Below are 23,488 nucleotides of genomic sequence, written 5' to 3'. Positions count from 1 at the left end.
AACTTGAGATTTCAATTACAAAGTAGAATTAATTCACTATTATTTTCTCATAATTATGTTTGGTATGATACAAATATATGAAAGTTTGACTTTTGATTGTCTTGGAAAAACTATCCATTACCCAAAGGAATGTGATGCCATCCTGTTAACAGCAGATGTGAGTCACTGAATGATGCAGGCTTTCTCTCAACCCCTTTTCATCTCTTATAACACAAATGAGTATCCCACCTCCCCATCCATAGAAGTAGATTTGAATTTGCCATCTTGGAAATGGTATATTAAACTGGGAGTCAGAGAGCTTAGGTTTGTTTCCTATTGATTGTTCATTTCATAAACAGAGAGAAGAATAGCAAAGTGATAACTTTTCTACCAGAAACTTGGAGGATCATCAAACTTTTAAAGTTAAACAAAGGATATAACTGGAATTACTTCATACCCATGGAATGTATTACTGTTCTCTCAGTGAACTAATCCCATAGAATTGAACATTAAATTGTGCAATTTGTAAAAAGAATGAATATTGAAACCATTTCACAAAGAACATTTTAATCTAGAAATCATTATAGAATTATGAGTTCAGTCTTCAAATAGGCTTTATGAAAGTTGAGTATCAAATTTTATTGAATATGCATAGACTTTCTAATACAGCAAGTTGAAAATTAGCATTCTAGAAGAAATAAAGTTGACTGAATATAATGTTAGAAGCCTTTATGGTCTTGGCCTTCTTGAGAATTTGGAATTAAATAGCTTCCTGAATCAAATGAAATTTTTGTTTCTTTATGAGGTTATAAGAACTTACATAGCCAAATGACTGTTGCACCTTCCTGTACCCCAAGCCATTGTTTTGGGAAGATTATGTATGTTCCAATCATGTCATATTATTCCTATATACATGAGGAAACCAAGAAAGGAGACAGTCATTTATAAAACAGCTACTATGTACCAGGTACTCTGAGGATTTTACAAATATTATTTCATTTGGTCGTCGTGATTCTCTGTACCATCCAACTATCTAGACTGAGGTCAAATCCATCTCTGATACTTATTAACTGTGTAACATCATAGCCAGGGTTCTTAACCCTTTTGAATCCTAGTTTCCTGAATTCTAAAGTGGCAATAATAATGTCTCTAACATTTACTTTACAGGGCAGTTGTGTGACTCACATAGAATACTATATATAAAAATATTTTTGAGAACTTTAAAGTGCCAAGTAAATGTTAGCTATTAGTATACTGTCATTGCTCAAACTGCTCTATAGTAATTATGTCCAGAACCAGATACATAAGAATGATAGTTTGTTGCATTGATAGTCACACCTTCATTGAACAGTAGAACTTCCTTAGCTTAATCACATCTTTTATTCAGTAGACTTTCTCTGAAAACTCAGCGTTTCCAAAATCAAAACCACTCTCATACAATTAGCTGTTATTGAGATTTTTCAAAATAAGGTCCAGTAGGTATTAAACTCAATTTCTGATAGGAATATTCCTTGCTGTCCCTCTCCTCCCCAAATTTTGAGCAATAGCAATATCATTGGAACAATATACAGCTTTCCCAGATATTACTCTGAAGAAGGAACACACTCATATTCTGACTCTTTTGTTAGATTGTAAACTCCTTGAGGGCTGGAAGTGTCTTTTACTTCTTTTTGGATCCTAACATTTATCATAGTGCCTAGCACATAGTAGATGATTGATAAACATTTTCGAATTGAAATGTTTTTGAACTTCTATTTAGATATTTATATTCTGATAGCGAATAGCTGATAGAGCTCAGACTCATTTCATAAGCGAAAAAAAAAAAGAAATCTGAGAAGGGAAAAATGATTTGTTCAGTGTCACAAAAGTAGTTTGTGACAAAACTAGTACTCAGCTCTCCTGATTCCTGACTCAGAGCTCTTTTTTACCCTTGTTGGAAGATGCCAGTTAGAATCAGTTACATGACTGATTATTTAAGTCATACTTTGCTTCTCCTTGTTTATAGGTCACAAACTACTCATGCCTCCTATGCATTTCTCCATTGCCCTCTGGAAGAACCTCAATTTGATCCTTCAAAGACTATAATGTTCCACACAATAATAGAGAATACATCACACACACACATACACACACACACACACACACACACACACACAAATACATACATATAACAGGTTCCTTATATCCATAGGATAGAGACACTATAGTAATTTTATCTACAACAAATGTGTTCCAAAATTCTTATTATAGTTTTATGCTAAAAGACTCTTGGAACATCCTGTATAATCAGAACTCATCTGCAATTTCAAGGGATTTGTAGGTTATTTAGGAAGAAAATCATTTAAAAGTGATTGGGATATTGGGTATAATTCTAAATTATATGTAATATTAATATATTTTATTATACATATATTATATATAATCTTTTTTTTTTCTGAGACAATAGGGGTTAAGTGACTTACCTAGGGTCAGACAGCTAGGAAGTGTTAAGTGACTGAGGTCAGATTTGAACTCAGGTCCTCCTGACTCAGGGCTGGTACTCTACTGTACCATCTAGCTGCCTCCCTATAATCTATATTAATACATACATATCTATATATAAAAATATATATATGTATATTGGGTATAATTCTAAAATATAAATTCTAAAAAATACCCTTCTCTGCTAATGATATATATATATACACACATATACACAAAGAATAGTGTAAATATCATAAAGCATAAACTCAAAAGACCTAGAATTGAGTCCTATTTACTAGCTTTATAACTTGTAAGAACCACAGTTTTCACTAAAATTACATAAGATAATATTTGTCCTAAATATCACTCAGGGTTGTTGTGAGGCATGCTTTGTACATTATAAAGCATTTTATAGTTGCATGAACTATAAACATATACATGTTTAATTCAATACAATACAATACCCTGCAACTATAGAATGCTTTATGTGTACCCAAGAGTCCCTCTATGGAGGATGCTAAGCTGGTTAGCTTTATTTACCTCTGCATGGCAGTAGTAATAGCAGTTGAAGTAGCAATAATGTCTAGCATTTGTATAGTGTTTTGTTTGCAGAGCATTTTATGTGCATTATCTTGATTCTCACAACAGCCCCATGTGGGCAGTATTTCAGGTATTATTGTCTTCATTTTATAGAAGAAGAAATTGGGTCTCCTAGAGGTTAAGTGGTTTTCTCAGTGTAACACAGACAGGTTTACAAGACCCAAACTCTTTCCATCAGACTACATATGTCTGTGTAGAATTTAAATTTACAAATGACTTGAGGCCCTTTAGTCTGATATCTTTCTCTTCCAGATGAAGAAATTGAGGTAAGCAAAAGTGACTTGTCTTAGCCACACAGCTTGTAAATGTCAGAGGCAGCGTTCAAATCTAAGTTTTTTTCTGACTTCAAGTCTCTTTCTCTTTCCACTGGACTATATGCAGGTATAATATTATTTAGTTATGTTTAGCAACTAGGTAAAGGGTGAAAAAGATAAGATGGATAAGATCTGATGGCTGCCTTCAAGAAATTTAATATTTAACATATATATCCCACACATAAATATAAAATATGTATTTGTAAATAAATTTGTGTAACTGCTAGTTGACTTGGTGTACATATCCATATATGTCATTTAGAGGTACAGTTCTAAATGTTCCTATATGATATAGTAAATATAAAGTTTTGACTGTACTCAGGGAGTCATGTGTATTAAATACAATAAACATTCTTTGTTAATTTGTCAGTTATGCTGATACAACTTGGAGGCTATTAGTAATATTATTAGAAGTTTATTGTTATTAGCTTTAGTTTATTAGTAATAGGTACTTGAATTTACAACTAGATCTCTTCATCTCTAGATACTGGACCTGCACCTGGGTTAGAGTTGAGACAGAATTTAAGTAAGATTAGTGATGCAATCAGAACTAATGTGTGAATGTCAAGTAGGCCAGTTCTTGGTAAGATTTATTGTATATGAGCGAGAGGATAGGAGTGATTAGTTCTTTGAAGTGTCCATGAGTTTTCAGTGATCTGGTGCTCCTTGGTATTTCTTTATGTGGTTGTTCCATGTACGATATATATGTTTAATATATGGTATCTTGACAGTCAATTTGGAGAATTGTCAACTACTCAGGTGTCATGCCTGTGTTCTTTTGCACTTCTTAAGTCAAGTCCTGAGCCTTGGATTCAGATGCAACAATGAAGGAATCTGACAGATCAAAATGAATCCTAAAAATTTGTACTGTAGTCTCACATATGTAACTACTCTGTGATTCAACTGGGCATGTCAATTAAGCTTTCTGTATATAAACTTCCACCTCTGTAAAAAAGGAGGTTTGATTAAATGATTTTTGAGATTCTTTCCAGCTTTAAATCCTGTAATCTCTGACCCTACAGAAAAGTGCCAGATATTGGAATATAGCAAATACTAAGACAGTCTTCCATTTAACTGGAACCTTCTTCCCCTTTCTTGTTTACTTTAGAGGAAATAGTAGGAGAAACAGTTTGAGAAGTTTTAGGCAATGTTCTCTGCATGACATTTCAGCAGTAATGGACTTTGCTGGATCCTCATGAGGGTCACTCACTGCCCTCCAGTACCATTGACATCCTTTCCAAGACAGCCATTTTTTTTCAGCAATGGAAGGTAAAGGCACTGTTTTTTAAGACTATAAATTAGCAAAAGCTAATTATTAGCTTTTCATTTCATTAGCTGAGTTTAAAAAACCCCCAGCCCTGTACCTTTGTAAATGAACAGGTGTGAGTGGTTGATATCAATGGGAAACTAGGATCAAATGGGAAACTGGTGGATTGGGTTATGTTTGATTATTCAGTACTACTAGTAGTAAGTGGAAATCTCTTTTTGGGAAATTATTGACATTTGATTTTGAGATACATGCAGAGCAAGAAGGAGCACTAAAATGTTTATATGTTACTCTATATGTTTATATGTTTTCTCTAGATCTCTGTTTTATTTATTTAGGGAATACCTGGTGACGAACTTCTACCCATGTGAGGGCATTTTCCTGGCAACTTAAGGTCTATAATAAACACTTACTAAATGTTTTATCTTACCTATCTTATTGTATTAGTTAATTCTTTGAGGGCATTGAGCAATAAATGACATGCTTGCCCAGGGTCACACAGTCAGTATGTGTCAGAGAGAAGACTTGAACCCAAGTTTTCTTGACTCTAAGGAAAGTTAGTTTTTGTATACTAAGGTAAGATATTAATCTATTCATGGAACATATTAATGAGTTTTATCAGTAATAAGCTATTTGGGACTGGGAAGAGATAATGCTGATGCAGATTTTCAAGACTTAATGATGAGCTCATGGATCAGTTAAGAGTACATGTGGACAATTAGTAGAATTAATAGATCTGATGGTTCCTTCTGACAATAGACTAAAAACAAGGAAGAGGGGCAAGAATTCATGTCCTGTATCTCAGAAAGCACTCAGGAGATGTCTAAGAGAACCTTTGAACCAATATACCTGAGAACCATTAGAAATCCTACATCAGAAACCTGGACCTGGCAGGATCCAGTATCCTTGGGAATGGAATTTCTGGCTCTGGCTGACCTCAGGTTTCTATTTCTCCATTCTCTTCTGATCCATTGATTTCCCTATCCCATCCAGAATCACTGATAATAAGTAGGACAGATAGGACCTTTCACACTTAAAGTATAAACCATACTCTGCTGCTTACTTCCATTCCTATGAAGCATGTCTTTGCCAGCTAGCTCTTACATGAATTGGCTCATGACTCTTGTATGTTCATTGAGGACCCTTCTCCCTAAGTTATATTTGGGCACTTTTTGGTTATTTTCTGGATAAAAACATCCATCAGACTTGTCAAGCTGTCTGTCTTGAAGCTTTTCATTGAAACTATTTTTAAGAATTTTTATTGAAATTAACTTCTTTTGACACCAAATATCCATGAACCAGTAAAATTCTTTTATGTAATCAAAAGAGATAGGCGTAGTTTAGGAATAGAGAGCTAGCCTCAGGGTTATGAATATTTGGATTTGAGTCTTGCCTCTGAGATATTCTACCAATGTAACCCTGTGTCAGTCAGTCAAAAAGAATTTATTAAGTGTTTATTGTGTAGCAGGCACCTTTTTAGTGTTGAGTACTGAGGATACAAAGAAAGGCAAAAAAAAGTTCCTGTCCTTAAGGAGCTGCCACTCCAATAGGGGAGGAAACTATAAGAACTATAAATTGAAAGATATACATGAGATAATTTAAGAGGGCTTGGGAAAAACTTCTTGCAGTAGGTGAGATTTTAGCTGAGACTTAAAGAAATCCAGGAGAGCGAGGAAGTAGAGTAATTTAGTAAAGTCCCGAGCCTCTCTGGATTCTCTGGAGAAGATAATATTTGTTCTAAATATCACTCAGGATTGTTGTGAAGCTCAAATGAGGGGGCATAGCTTTCCAATCATGGGAGATTGCTAGTGAAAATAGTCAGGAAATGGATTATCTTGTTCAAGGAACACAAGGATAGGAAGAACCCAATGTCACTGGGTTGTGTGATACTTGGAGGCAAGCAAAGTAAGAAGGCTTGAAAAGTAGGAAGTGGATAAGTTATGCAGGACTTTAAAAGCCAAATAGGATTTATATTTGAAATGCTAGACCTAATTTGTAATAATAACAAACAAAAAATATCAATAAATAGCATGATATTATACCTATTACATGCCAGAAACAGTGCTAATTATTACCTCATTTGATTCTTACAATAAATTGGGAGGTAGGTACTATTATTATTATTACAGATGGGGGAACTGAGTGAATTAGAGATTCATTGCCCACAGTCACACAGCTAGCAAATGTCTAAGCTTAGATTTTACTCAGATCTTAGCTCCAATCAACCTTCTTGCTGCCCCCTTGCTAGGTACTCATCACAGATTCTGTGTCCCATCATTAACTGAAATTTTTTCATATTTCTGGTACTCCTCTATTAAAGGTGCCATCCAGTGAAATGCACCCCCTTTCAAATCCTTAATCATAAAAAACTGCCCACTCCTGATTAGAAAATATTCAGGCTCATCTCCAGTTGATAAATGGTCAAAGGATATAAACAGAATTTTCAGATGAAGAAATGTGGGTCAAAATGTACAAAAATGTTTGTAATAGCCCTTTTTGTAGTGGCAAAGAACTGGAAATTGAGTGAATGCCCATCCATTGGGGAATGACTGAATAAGTTATGGTATATGAATGTTATAAAATGTTATTGTTCTATAAGAAATGATGAGCAGGATGATTTCAGAGTACATAAACTGATGCTGAGTGGAGTAGAACAAAAAGAACATTGTACATAGTAACATAAGAATGTACTATGATCAGTTCTGCTGGACATGGCTCTTTTCAACATTGAGCTGATTCAGATCACTTCCAATAGTCTTGTGATGAAGAGAACCACCTGCACACAGAGGGAAGTCTGTGGGTTATGAGTATGGATCACAACATGATATTTTTACTTTTTTTTTGGTAGTTTGCTTGCATTTTCTTTTCTTTCTCATTTTTTCTTTTTTATCTGATTTTTCTTGTGCAGCATGATAATTGTGGAAATATGGATAGAAGAATTGTACATATTTAACATAGGTTGGATTACTTACCATCTAGGGGAGGGAGTAGAGGTAAGAGCAGGAGAAAAAAAATATGGAATACAAGGTTTTGCAAGGGTGAATGTTGAAAACTATCTATGTGTATGTTTTGAAAATAAAAAGCTTTAATTTAAAAAGTAAGTATTCAGATGTGTTCTAAATATAACTAAACCCTTTAACCTTAGAAAATATGGGCTCTCTTCTTCTTTCCTTTGAAAAATATGAGAAGGAATATGATCAGTGAGTTTGAGAGTAAGTGGTATAGGGAGAGGGGAAAACAGTATGCTGTTTTTTGAACCAAGTATATAATTGTAAGTGTCTGAGACTGCTACAACTGTTCTAGGTCAATCATAGAATAAGGCTATTAAGCATTTGCATACCAGGCCCTGGGCTAATTCTGGGGATATAAAAACAAAACCTGTTCCTGCTCTCTTGGAATTTACAGTCTAATAGAGAAGACAACATATAACATGTTGAGGCACATACATACAGGGCAAATAGAAAGTAATCTCAGGAGGAAGGCACTAGCAACTGAGGAAACCAGGAAAGGAACAGAATCTTAAAGGAAAATCCAGGGAAACTAAAAGGCAAACATGAGGAAGGTAAGTCCATCTAAACAGACAAGAAGAGTGGTTACAGTAATGACGCTTGCAAAGGGTTTGAAAGCCATTATCCCATTTGATCATTGTAATAATCAGTTGACATTGATACTAAAGCTATCATCAACATCTTACATAGGAGCAAATGGAAACATGGAGTTAAATTTTCTATTTAACTTGGCTAAAGTTACATAGTGTTAATGTAAGAAACAACATTTAAAACCATTTTCCTCCCTCTAAGAGAATCTGCCATTCTTTTTATCTCACCATAATGTCGTCTATTTCTCAGGTGACTACTATGTTGCACAATGGCTCTACTGCTTTCCTGCTTTCCTCATCCCTTTCAGAACTGAGACCTGGGAGCAAACTGTGCTATACTCTCAATTAAGTTATTAATATGCTCAGAACCTGATCTCATATGTCTACCATTGTTCACCTTAATTAACTATCATCTTCTTGAGGGAAGAGATTATTTAGTTTTTGTCTTTCTCTTGACAGAGTGCCTAGCATGGTGCCTGGGACATAATAGGTATTTAATAAATGTCAATTGAAACGAACCAATCTGTAAACTCTACCAGTAGGCATATACCCATAGACAACATAATTATTATGTAAATAGAGGAGAAAGAGATACATAGCAAACTGCATCACTCCCACCATTCACTCTCTCATCTCATGCCTTGCTATGGTGATGAAGACTCTTATCTGCCACATTCATTCATTATCTCTCATAGCTCATGTACCAAAATGTGTATTCATTGGAACCAGCTTTAGCACCGGCCTTTTCTTTCATCTTGCGGCACTAACAAGAGCCAAGCCAGGTTCCAATACCCAAAAGACACACAGCACTTCAATCCTTTTTGCAACTGTTCTTGTAACAACAGGAGATGGAAGGGAAAATCTTCCTATGTAACACAGGTAGGACCTCTTGTCTTCCCTTCTCAATTTAGTAACATCTGAAAATCCAGATAATGTACAAGTAGAAATTGGGCAATACAACAAGTCTTGAACTAATCTTAGGAACAGATAATGGCAGAAGCCGTGATACAGAATGGATACTCCCTTGCTGGAGCCAAGAGACCAAGCCTGGATTGACTATGCATTTGCTTGTCAGGCAGCCCATTCTGGAACTTTAATAAACACTTTTTGCAGCCTTTCACTGTTATCCAATATTTATATTTGGTTACACATTAAATACAATCACCCATTATTCTGTTTCTAATTTACCTGGTTTGGCAGGTATTCTGTTTGAAACTTATATAGCTCTAGTGTTACCAAAACATTAGCAAGGATGACCAGCTTCTTATTGTATTATTATTATATTACATGCCAATTAGTATTTATTATGATAATTATGGTGTATAATATATTTAATGTATATGATTACACATTATTATGATATTGTGTAATATGATACATAGTTATGTTATAATTAATTATAATCATGTTAATTATGATAACACATAGTCACAATTTTATATTACATTATTATGTTGTTCTAATTATAGGAAGAACATCAGGTATAGGAGATCCTAGATTATAAGTCATGGAAAAGATACTAATAGTACAGAACAAATCTACAGTCATTCTTTTGGCTAAGATTTATCTATTCTTTTCACTTCCTATGCCAGGTGCTAATTCAAAGTTCCTAGTCCCAGGCAACTATGTGATATAAGGTTAGAAAATTGCTTATGATTCCTGTGAAATCCCTGATTGACATGCTATGTCCCCAAAATCTATTTTGATAACTGCTCAAAATATTATATTCCCATATAAACTGGATGAAGACTAGGGTGTTGAGTTGACTTTGGAGCCCAAGATCCTTTTTTTATTGGCATTCAATTAAAGAGAGAAATAACAAATAGATAAAGAAGAAGGTAAAGATCATTGTCTAAAATCAAGGTCTACATTCCTGAGTTTATTATGTACATCTGTCAGGAACAAAATCTCTTTGATAGTCTTTTGGTTATGCTCAGCCAACACCAGTTTGCCATTCTTAGTTGAAAGGATGGAGAATATACATACTCCTGTATTAAATACACATTTTCACCTAAAGCACCAGTAGACTTCAGTCTTATACCTTAGAAGGAGAATGAGGAAAGACCTTAAAAAGGGGAATAATGTCAGCAATAGAAATGTGTGGGAGGAAAGGGATGAGATAGAGTAAGAGTGCCAAACAGCTGTGCATCAAGAGTTCCACCCACACCTGGTTAGAAAAGAATAAATATTTGGATTAGGTCATCATTGCCATCACTGCTAGTGTACAAGCAAGGCTTTAATAAGAGACCTCTATTTTACCTTCTATTTGCTGAGAGCTCTTTTCATCAGGCCCAGTCTTAGACATAAGAGCATTCTGGCTTATCATATCTGGAATACTAATTGTTGGTTTCTTTTCTAGCACTGAAGAGGCTGAAATAAGTTTCCAGCAACAAAGATTATATTTCTTTACTTTTTTCTTTAACTTACTGAAATGTTTAGTGTTAATTACAGAAAGCTTTAAGGCAAAACTAGAACAAAACAAAAATCAAAATGTCAAAATGACCAGTCCTTTGTGAGTGTAGCCAGTGGAGATACTGTGATATTGAATGGTCAAGTATTTTAGAACTTCTGTATGTTTGTGCCATATGTAAATTTGGTATTTGGCAAGATTAAAGCAAAGAGGCAACAATAACAAAACAACTCTGGAGAACCTTCACCCAGCTTTTAAATATAAACAATTTAAACAAACACTCAGGAAGGCTCTAAATTGACAACTGCATTTCAAGGGTGGGGCTGGGGAGGGAGTAGGAAGGACTTACCCTCTAAATCAAAAACAGCAGTAGACAATTTGTCCAGTCTGAATAGCCATTCCTCTTTCTCAGAGTTAGTTATATATGAAATTTGCCAAAAAGTGGACATTTAGCTTTTCTTCCTTGGGTCTCTGTGAACTAAGTTTTATGCATGCACTTTAATCATTAATCACGGAACCTGTTTACCCTCTTAGGGTCTAACCTCTGGGCAGAATGACTGATGCCTAAAACAATAGGTAAAGTTTTGTAGAACTTATAATGACTTGGCTATAGTAGTCTTGTTTCCTTCCTGTCTGTTTTATATAGCTTTCTTTGTTGATTCCATGGCATAGGTATTCAGAAATTTGTCTAGTTGAGGTTTGATTCTCCAGGTATCTTCCAGTGGGTCTTATAGTTAGATCTTCTGCTACTTGGGAACTCAGAATATATCATAGAGTACCTTGAGTGATGAACATAACAAACTTGACCTGGGGTTTTATTTCTGATTATCTATGACAAAACAGTCCCCCATCCCAAGACATTGTGCCTTATGTTGGGTATAAGGAAATGATGCCTTTGAGTCCTAGAGAAACTTGCATCATACTTCAATCAACATGCATTTATTAATCAGTCACTATGTTCCAAATTAGCTGTACCACTGAAATCACAGAACTGCTTAAAAAAAAAAAGGAAGTGAGATCATCTTTGAGGCAGAGGTCAAGCAGCTGTACATCTCAAGAGTAGGGTATGGCCAGTGCGAAGTACAGCTCTTCTCACTATCTGCTCTCTAAATTCTGTTTTTTTTCTATTCTTTTTTCTCTTTATCCTTCAACCTTCCACTCTTGCTCTGGTTTTCTTTTTTTCCTTTTTTCTCTACCCATCTGTCCTCTACCAGTGATACCCACTGATGCTATTCTTAACTTTGACAAATAGACTGGACTCTAAATTAAAGGATGTCTTCACTCTTGATTTGTGATTTCTTTATGAAAATGTTATTTTGGGTCTCTTCATTATAGGATCATCCCATAACTCCCACTTTATGATCCCTGTCTTTAAACTAGGGAAATCAAATTTTGTTTCTCTTCTAGTCTGTCCAATATTTTACTATTTTCATATTTGACTATCTCTAATTTTCTAGTTTCCAAGATTTCTGCACTTTTGGAATGCATGGAAGTCTTCTGTTTCATTAGAGATCCATTTCCTCCTATTAAATTATACTTAGTTTTGTTGGTTAAGTTAGTCTTTGTTGTAACTCTATGTGTTTTGCTTTCTAGAACATCATATATTTCATGTTCTCTATTCTTTCATATAAAGCTTGTGTGAGCCTGACTGCCTTTTTGGTGTTTGAATTCTTTCTTGCTTATTTTTATTTTAATGTAGAAGTTTTGGATTTTGGCTACAATGTTTCTGATAGTTTTTATTTTGAAGTTTCTTTAAGGAAGTGACTGCTGATGGGAGTCTTCTCCTCTCTTCTCTACTCATCTTCTCTCCTTTCCTCTCCTTTTCTCTTTCTTCTTCCTCTCCCCCTCTCCAAGTTATACAATGGTACAAAAAGGGAAATTTGCCTTTCAGGCTAACTTGGGGAAGCCCAGTTAAACTTTAGGTGAATTTTTCTTCATCTCCCATTCTATCTTCATGTTGTCCTCTGCTTCTAAAAGATCTATGCAATTTTCTTTTATGATTTTTTGAATTATGATGTCTCAACTTTTTGGAGAGAGTCAGGGAAGAATAATAGCTTTTAAGTAATACAGTAATTTAAAAATAATCTCTTCTTGGTGTGTTTTTTTTTATTAATGTTAATGAATGTTTATTAATATTAAATACTTTAATTTTCTTCCTTTTTACATTCATTTGAATTTGTTTTTAATGTTTATTGTTGTCTCATGGAATTATTATTTCCTATTTGTCCAATTTAATTTGCAGGGAATTCATTTCTTGGATAAGTATTTGTATTGTTAGTGTTAAGCTAATGATTTTCTTTCTAATTCTTTCTTTATAGCTTTCATTTCTTTTCAATTTTTTTCCCTCATGATCTTATTTGATTTTTAAAATACATTTTATATCTTTTTAAATTTTCTTGATCTCTTCCCAAAATTTTAGTTGAACTTATATCCTACTTGGGTTTTTCTTTGAAGTTCTGTTTATAGATTTTTGAAGTTATTCTCTTTTTTTGGGTTTATGTCTTGAGCATTCTTTTCATCACTGTATCTTTTTATGATAGGATTCCTTTTGTGTTTGCTCATTCTTACAGTCTACTTTCTGACTTCAAACTTTATGTTAGGGACATGCTCTGCACACTTCTGGGGTAAATATCTGGGCTGAATTTGTGTCTTTTTGGATCATTTTGCTACTTTCTTGGTTTATTTACTGTTGTATTTATACTAAAATTCTTAGGACTTCTCAGACTGGGGAGCTACAAACTTTACTGCTTACAAAATGGCATAATCCATTTCTGACTTGAATTTGGGTCTAAGCCAGTGGTGTTGAATTAAAATAGAAATATGGGCTACTAAACCATATATAAGAATCTCTATAAACTGCATGATGACTTTGTTTTTAAAATATAATATCATTTATACTTTATAGTGTTTTTATTAATTTTGTTAAATATTTCTTAATTACATCTTAATCCTCTTTAGATTATATATACTCACAAGTGTTGCCTGCTGTCTGTACGATACCTCTAGTCTAAACATAGCTGCGGACCTACCCCTGTTTGGATTTCCGGTCTTCTGCTGGACTCAATCACCATCAGACAACTTGAATGTTCTACTGGTTCAAAGTGACAAAACTCCTTATTAATCTGAAATTCCTGCCCTGCTTATTTTTCTTCTGAAGTCTTCATTTTGGGCTGAATACCAGGATTAAGATCCTGTTCTGCTTTCAAGGTTAGAGCCACAGAGCTGCTAATTGCTTCTGAACTTACTTTTTGCTCAGTACTCAGCTCAGGGATGAAACTACACTTCACTCTGGAATGTTACCCTTAGATGCAGTGGGGTCCCTTCTTCAGTCTTCCTTGGATCTGTGACCCAGACATGGGTAATGTATCTTTTAATTGGTACCTGTTCCTATAATCCATACGAGATTAGGATCCTCCTAGAGGGTTATGGAACCTCTTCTTGCTTTGGCTTTTTGCATGCCTTTAGTATTCTCTCAGTTCCTATGCCCTGAAATGTTCTATCTAGCTAGTCCTACTTCTCAACCATCCATCTCTCTCTCTATTTTTCTTTCTATGCTGTCTTAGAGTTTTTTCCTTTGATTTCATAATCTGGGCTTGGTCTGATTTTCTAGATCATTGTGGAGACATTGATTAGGGAGTTTGACTATACTTCTTTCATCTTAGTTCTGCCTCAATCCCTTTATTTTACAATTGATGAGACTGAGGCCCATTGAGGCTAAGTAACTTGCCTGATCTAGTAATTAATATTAAAAAGAAACAGAATATGAATCCCCATGCTATGACTCTATTCAAATATACCTTCCATTCTATCATGCTACCTCTCTAGTTTTTCTTTTTTTCTTTCCTTTTAGCAGTAGGATAAAAACCTCTATTATTTATCATTAGCTGGCAATTGCAATTGAATATATCACTAGATTGGAAAGATTTATGGATATATTTATGATGGAAAGAGCAAGTGAAGAATAGCTGGCAGTGGGGCTACAGTTCTTAGAGTCAATATAACTTTAGGCTGTGTTCCTCCATTACATCTCCACAAAGATATCCTTTTGAAGGGTCTTCCCTCCCTCCCCCACAAGCCTTGCTATTTTTGAATCAGCCCTCTACCCTCCACACCTTCTAATAATAAAGAACAAAGGAGCCTACTTATAAAAAGAAGAGATTACTATTTTAGCTCCCATACAGTGTGTTTGGGTGTTTTTTCTGATCTAATTAACACCTAAGGGAAAATGCTTCCTTTTAAACTTTGGTCATCTTCAAGGCTTGGAAAAAGTTGGATTTCTCTATCACCTTGCACAGTCTAATCCCTATTGTAGGAGTAAAACTGGAGGAGAGCATTGTTTTCTCCTTTCTTTTTCTCCCCATTGATTTCATTATGGGGCTGGTAAAACTTTCTATTGCTTGTGTTTAAATGGCAAGAGACTTGCTTTTTGGTCCTAAGTTCTCTTTTCAGCATCTATCTATGGCATGTTTAGATCTCGGAAACAAACTGCTTTTCTATAATTAGCCTCTTCTCCTACATCTTCCCCTTATTGACTGTGACACAATTCTGAATATAGGGAAGGACTCAAAGGATTTATTAAAACATTGCCATATATTTAATCTATAGAAATCCAAGCACAATCCCTATTACCTCTGCTAGCATAGGATGTTCTAATAGTGGAAATTAATATTTAGGATCATGGGATCTGGCTAACTAGGTAGCACAGCTAGGTTTGGAGTCAGAAAGACCTGAATTCAACTGTGGCCTTAGACACTAACTGTGTGACTTGGGGCAAATCATTTAACCTTATTTGCCTTAGTTTCCTCATCTGTAAGGAGTGGGAGAAGGAAATGGCAAACTTTTTAAATAGCTTCACCAAGAAAATCTCAAATAGAGTCACAACAAATCAGACAAGGCAACAATAATCATGGAATCTAGATCTGGAAGGCCTTAAAATAATTTTCTAGCTAGTTTAATCCTCTCACATTATGTTATTTTTGTCACTTATTTGTTTTTATCTTGGGTAATTTTTTTGGGGGGGTATACATCATATAAAATCTTAACATACTTAAACATACTTAAAATGAATCCCTATACAATGTACAATCTTAAAAACAGTTAAGGAAAATAACTTAATAGAGTATGTGCAAGCGATAGTTATGTTCAATCTTTTACTTCAAGAGTTTTCTGTTTGTTAAGATGACATTTAAATATATTGCAAGTTAAGAACAATATTGTTGATCTGAGTTCCTTTCATTTTCTATATGAGGAAACTGAGGCAAATTCAGATTTTTTACCCAAGTTTTCTGAAATAAAATTCTAGTATTCTTTTCTGTATGCCATGCTATCTTTGAGATCAATTTTCAAAGATTCATGGAATATTAATGTTTGAAGGAGCTTCAGAAATCATCCAGAATTAAATTGTATAGACGGGAAACTCAGGGCCAGACAAATGAAATTACATTATTAATGCTAGAGAAAGTTCTAGAAAACAAGAATCTCAGGTCTCTAGCTCCAGTTCTCTTAGTGATTTATTTATCTCATGATTCAATTCTAAAGCTCTGGACTCATACAAATTGGGTTTGATTTTATAGAATCTCTCACAAACTTCAGGACACTGCTGTAAGTACAGAACAACTTTATTGGTCTGTGGAGGAGATAATGTTCACTAGGCAATGTAAGGGTCTTGATTGTTCATGGATTTGTATGAAAGTCTTTTAAATTTTTTTGTTAGATGAAATAAAATCAGTTTTAATCCTGGATATTTTATTGGGAGCTGAAAGTCTTTTCTTTTCTGGGAGATACTAAAATATGAGCCATACATATTCTGATGTTCTCAGAGGAAACTCTAGATGGGGGTACAACCTATTGTAATGGATTCATTAGTTAAGCAATTCTATTCCATTTCCCTCCTCTTTGTAGTGTTCTTCACTCTAAACAGGGAACTAAATCAAATCAAATCAAGTCAACGAGCATTTATCAAATGTTTACTATGTACCAAGAACTGTGAGAGGCTCTGTAAGCAAGAGGAAAGGCAGTTCCTGCCTTCAAGAATTCTAATGGGGGAAAATAATATGTAAAATGAAACTGAAAAGGGGGTGGGGTGAAGGGCAAGGGATATGATGGTGGGTCTGGTTTTGAGATACTGGCACAATAATCCCTGTGAACATTTGGCTGAATTCTGTAAATCTGCACATTTCATGTTTCTTTTGAACTACTTCAATTCTGCTTTGTTCATAAAGCACAGTACCTTTTCTGATGAGTGCAAGCCATGCTAGACAATTCAGTGTCAGTGTTTTTTATATCATAAAATTCCAAAATTCTTGAGCGAATTTAAGTTTCCTTGTGCTGCTTTTACTGACCACCATGTCAGCTCTTGCTCTGTAAGTTTTCCATAAAAGATTCCATCTGAATTGTCTCAAGATTCAGACTTAAGACTTCCACGAACTGTTCTTATTGGGTGGAGTGGGGTGCTGGGAGAAGGGAGAACGAGAAGTTGATAAAGAAAAGTTTCCAATGGGAAGTGACACCTAAGATGAGACTTTAAGGCAGGATTTCTTAAACTTTTTCCATTCATAACTCCTTTTTGGCAGAGAAATTTTTACTTGACCCTATCTCAATTCTGAGCCAAAGTGTTTCTGGTGGCCTTTCTGCACGTGCAAAGCAAAGTACTTTGCTTTGCACATACACATGTTGAGTATTTAGAACCAAGGCTTCAGTGAAGTTACCTAATGCAACACTGCCCAACAGAGCCACAAGTTCTACCAGAAATACTGTAAATTTATTATACACTTGATTTTGAGTTACTTTTTGGTGATTTTGTTCAGAAATTTTTTACTGTTGTCAAGTTTTTCATGACCCTCTCCCACTCCTCACATTCTATAAAACATGAGATTGCAATCCATGATTTGAGAAACTTTGCTTTAAGTATTCTAAGAGGTACAAGTGAGGGGGACTATCTGGGCACAGACAGAGTCAGAGGGTGGGAATTTATTTACTTATTTTCTAAAGAAATACTAGAAAATAGATTTGTTTGGCTACAATGAAGTATACTCGAAGAGGAAGAATATGAAATGATTCTGGAAAGAGTTTGGAGCCAGGCTTTACATGCCAAATGGTAGTGTATGTTTTATCTTAAGTAAACAATTCATGCTTTCTTGAGCAAGAGAACATTGCTGTTGTTGGTTTATTTTCATATGACTGAACAACAACACCATGATCAAGAAGCATGTTGTGATGTCATCGGAGGTTTTCTTGGCAAAGATACTGGTATGGTTTTCCATTTCCTTCTCCAGTTCATTTTACAAATGAGGAAACTAAGGCAAACAGGATTAAGCGATTCACAATGGATTTGAACTCATGAAGAGTCTTCCTGATTCCATGTTCAGTACTCTTAGCTTTCCAAGGTGTGTATTTTAAGGATAGCAATTTGGTTTTGATGTGGAGGTTGGGTTGGAGAAGGGTTTGCACAAAAAGCAGGAGGCCAATGAAAGGGCGACTACAGTAAGTAAATCAGGTGAGAGAATCCCATGGACTATTATGCTAAACATAAATGATGAGGACTGCAGTCAAAGTGATAGTTGTGTGAATGAAGAAAAGAAAGTAGGTGCAAGAGATTTTGAGCAGACAGAGCCAGTGAAATTTGGCAATAGATCGGACATAGAGAATAAGGTAAACTAGCAACAAGGAGGATTAGATGGATGGTGTTGCCTTTGAAAAATCAGGAACTTTGGAAGAGCAGTAGATTTGGAAGAAAGCTAGTTCTATTTTGGACATTTTAAGTGAGAAGTTTATGATTTATCCAAGATGGAATGCCATACTGATAAGTAGGTGATGAAGGACTGTAGCCTAGGAGAAAAATGAAGGTTGGAAATATAGATTTGGGAATCATCTACACAGATTTAATAATTACATCTATGAGAACTGATGAGATTACCAAGAGAAAGCTTATCAAGAGAGAAGTAAGGAAGGCCAAAGGCAAAGTGCTGGGGCATTCCTATGCAGCAGGCAGAACATATGATTTGGGAATATTTGGATGAAAATGAAATGAATTGATTAATGGTCCAGGCATGTTCCATAATTTTCCTCATTAAAGTAAGTAGGATTTTAAAAAAAAATGGCTTTAGAACTTATTGACAGTCTTTTCAGAGTAAATTGTATCCATTCAGTGAGGGAAAAGTGTATTTTCTTTCTTTTTTTTTAATTATAGCTTTTTATTGATAGAACATATGCATGGATAATTTTTGCAACATTGTCCCTTGCACTCACTTCTGTTCTGACTAGGGAAAAGTTTATTTTCTATAAAAGTTATACAAGTAGAAAAAAAGAGTACACTGAGTGACTCAGTAGATTTAGAATCTACAAAAATCTGGGTAAGAAACCATATTAGCCCAGGAGTCTCTCACCCTAGGTATTAGATTCCCTGTGGAAGATGTGCCCAGAGAGGAGTTCTAAAGAATATAAGAACCAGTTTGGACATTTATAATTATTTTGTATTTAATTTATATTTTAACATATTTAACATGTATTGATCATCCTGCCATCTAGGGGAGGGGATGGGGAGAAGGGGAGGAAAAATTGGAACAAAAGGTTTGGCAGTTGTCAATGCTGTAAAATTACCCATGCATATAACTTGCAAATAAAAAGCTATTAAAAATTAAAAAAAAAAAGAATATAATAACCAAGCACCACTCTACAGCCAATGCTTCCTTGATGTGCCTAGGAAACACAAAGCGAGGGTTGCCAGTTGATGTTTCATGAGTTAGCCACAGTGAACACAACAGGTCTTCATACCTGACCCTTTCTAAGAGACCCAGGGAGGCTGGCTTTTGTGCAAATGAATAGTCTGGAGGAAGAACTATTTGAGCAGGAAAGGAGATGAGCCAGATTTCTGTCACTTCTTCAAAAATGGCACACTACCAAACAAAGCTGCGCTTTGGTGAAACTCAGTGGAGAAATCTTTTCCTGAATTACTCAGCAGGGCCCGGGACGACTATTTCCCAACAATCTCTCTGGGCTGTACTTGCTGAAAGCAACATTGGAACAATGTCAAGTCAATAGAGAAAAAAGTGAAGTAATGGGCTATATTCAAAGGATAGTTTTCTATTCTATTCTATCCTATTGAGAGGGGCGTTGCCAGACTTTTCATGACATATAGAAAAGGAGACAGAGAGGGAGCCTTTTCTCACTTTTTAAAGAAACCTTGTTAATCACAGGCACACTGTAGTACCTACTCTGCAAATCAATACCTTTTCCCACATATATAACATCCATTCTGAGATTCTCAACTTACATCTGCTCTTTGGCTTTTATTATCCTTCTGATTCTTATATCATTTCCATGTTTGCATATGTATTATAATTTTTATGCATTATAATGCATACTTTTATGCATTTTTAAAATTTTTTATCTCATATGAATAGAGTCTTTAGGTTATAACCTCTTTTCTCAGATTTGCTTATCAGTGTGACATTTGCACATGATGTGTTAGTCTCTATGGGATAGAACTGGAAGGGACTCAGGAGATCATCTGGTCTAACTTCTTCATTTTACAGATGAGGAAACTGAGATTCAGAGACGACACAATATGTGTTGGAGCTAGAATTTGAACTACCATCTTCTAAGCCTTTATGATTGCACAGAGGACTCTGTGTGCTGAACCATGCTACCTTATTCCTTCCTGTCTTGTACGGTGCCTTAAAAATACTAAATGCTTTTTGAATTGAAATATCATGGCATCAGAGGATTTAGATATTAAACTGATCATAGAGGTCTTTGAACCTGCTCATTTTGTAGACCAGCAAATTCACATTATATTTTGGAATATAATATCCAGAGTTGGAAGGGATCTTAAATACCATCTAGACCAAATTGGACTAGAAGAATCATTTATGTAGGCTATCCAAGTGGTCATCTAGCCTCAAGACTTTGGAGAGGAGGATATATTATTTCCTGAGGCAACCCTTGTACTTTTGGATAATTCTAAATGTTAGGAAGTTTTTCCTGAGATAAACTCTGTCTCATGCAACCTCTATCCAGTGTTTCTAGAACTAGCAAGAGGGCTACACAAATTAAATTATTTTCTCTTCTATATGAAGGTTTTTCAGATATATCAAGATGCTATCATGTTCCCCTTTTGTCTTCTAAGCTAAATATGCCCGAACCAATTGCACTCATCATGCCCTCCAGTTTATTAGTATTCTTTCTAAAATGTTATGAGGGCAGCTAGGTGGCACAATGGATAGAGTGCCAGGAGTGGGGACAAGAAGACGCATCTTCTTGAGTTCAAATATGGCTTCAGACTCCTACTAGCTATGTGACCTTGGACAAGTTACTTAACCCTGTTTGCCTCAGTTACCTCAACAATAAAATGAGCTGAAGAAGGAAATGGCAAACCATTCCAGTATCTTTGCCAAGAAAATTCCAAAAGGAGTCATCAAAAGTCAGACATAACTGAAAATGACTGAACAACAACTAAAATGTCATGCCCAGAACTGAATTGAGTAATCCACTTATAGTCCTGACAGGACAGAATATAGGATGACTATAACATCCTTAATCCTTAGCCAATGTGGATAAAGGCCACCTTAGCTTTTTTGTTTGCAATATCATAATCATATACCTTTATTGTACTAAAAAGCAAACAACATCAAACCCTCCAGACCATTTTGGGGGGAATTTTTAAAAAAAGCAAAACTGCTATCTAACTATGCTTTTTTTCATTCTGTTAGGAAGTTGATTTTTTTGAACCCAAGGACAATATTTTAACATTTATTACTAGTGCATTGTCTCTTATTAGCATGGATCCAATGTTTTGACCTATCTGGCTATCATTTGCTCTGTTATTCTTCCTAGATTTGTGTCATGTGCAAATTTGATAAGTGTGCCATCTGTACTTCTATCTAAGTCATTGATAGAAATATTAAGTGGTTTGAGCATAGAGATCTGGGACACTCTACTGAAGAATTCCTTCCAAATTGGTACTAAATCATAGATGACTGCCCCTTGGACTTTTCCATTCAACCAATTCTGAATCTACTTAATTTTACTATGGTCTAGGCCATTGCTCTCTATCTTGTCCACAAGAATAACATGAGAGAGTTTGCCAAATGCTTTGATAAAATTGAGGCAAACTCTATCTATAGAGTTTTCCTATTCTACCAGTTTAGTAATCTTGTCATAAAAGTAAATGAGATTAATCTGTCATGGTCTATTCCTGATGAAATTCTGGTGTCTCTTTGTGATTACCATTTCTTTTCATTAGCTATTTGTTAGCCAGCCTTTTAATAATATTATGCAATCTAGATTCTTTCCTCCTCCATTTCCATCTCTCAAGAATTGATCAAAATTATTGTCTTGTAGTTTGCAGATTGAATTTTCTTTCCTTTAAAAAAATTGTAATAATTTTAAATCTTTTATTCTGTAGGATTTCTATAGTTATCCACCATTTTTCAGAGATAACTGGTTCTGAATTCCAATCAAAGCTGCCACTTTTGTAGTTCATTTAGCTCGTGTGGGGTTGATGACTTGAATCCATATGCTTATTGATTTTGGCAATCAGCTCCCAGTTAACCATTTTTTGTTCTTTCAAAGTCAAAGGTTGCTCTCCTTGGTAGAATCAAGGGAGTCAAAATAAAGTTGATTCATTTTGCTTCTCTCTGTGTTTTTGATTTTCATTCAACCCACTTGTGCAGTGTTCCTATCTTTTCTTTGATCCTCTTCTTTTCCCCAGTGTAGCTAAAAATGTTATGGATTGTCCTGGGGCTTTTCTGACCAGCCTCTGCTCTGTTAACACTATTCTTAAAGGACAATACCATTCTTTGGTTGTCATCTTCCATCACCTTCCTTAATTTTCATCTTCTATTTTGGTTAGTCATTTCTCTTTAGATGAGTCTCCCTTCTTTTCCCTCCCCATCTGAATTATTTCTCTGTGTATCTTTTAAATTAGGCTCATTTCCCCTTCAGAATTGTAGTCCTTGAAATCCTATATGTTCTCAAGGCAGTATGGTGTTGTGGACAGAGAGCTGATTTGTCAAGAAAGATAGATTCAAATTCTATCTCAGACACTTCCTAACTGAATGATCCTTAGCAAGTCACTTTACCTCTGAGGGACTCCGTTTCCTTTTAACTCTAAATCTATGGTACTTTTTTTCTCAGACCTTTTAGACTTGTACTTCCAGAATCTAGAGAGCTGTCAAACTATTTCATTTTATTTCCTTTTTTTTTTTTTTTTGATTATGAATTTTAACATGGTGTGGTCATTTTATCCAGGGTTTTTTTTTTTTTTTCTTTTGCCATTTTAGATTTAAATTATTTTTTCTTGCTGATGAGAATCAGACTCAATATAATTTCTTCTTATTTGTCTTTCATTTTTAAAATGGAATTATCATCAAGGGACATCAAGAAATTGTGAATTGTTCTGCTATTGGCAAAGACAGAGACAGAGACACAGACAGAGAGATAGAGACAGACAGGCAGAGAGACAGAAAAAGATAGAGAGAAATAGAGACACAGAAACAGACAGGCAAAGAAACAGAGATAGAGAGAGACAGGTAATTCCCTGATTCTTCAGCAAATTCATATTGAGGCTCAGGTTGTTGAAATGACTTGTCTAATGTCTTGCCATGGGTTAGTGGCAAAGCCAGGATTTCTGATTTATGGGATAATACTTTCCCACTGTTTCATACTATCTAATCATAGTTTTGTGCTTTCAAATATCTAAGGTGCTTCATATCATAGTAAGAATATAAAATATAGTAAGAATACAAAACACTATATTTAAAAAATAGACTTTTCTCTATTAAAATCACCTAGAATTCAATCAATCATTAAACATTTTATTGTCTCTATCTATCAAGCATCATGCTCCAATCGTGAGG

Source organism: Antechinus flavipes, chromosome 2, assembly GCF_016432865.1.
Source record: "Antechinus flavipes isolate AdamAnt ecotype Samford, QLD, Australia chromosome 2, AdamAnt_v2, whole genome shotgun sequence".
Lineage (NCBI taxonomy): Eukaryota > Metazoa > Chordata > Mammalia > Dasyuromorphia > Dasyuridae > Antechinus > Antechinus flavipes.
This window is presented reverse-complemented; position numbering follows the sequence as displayed.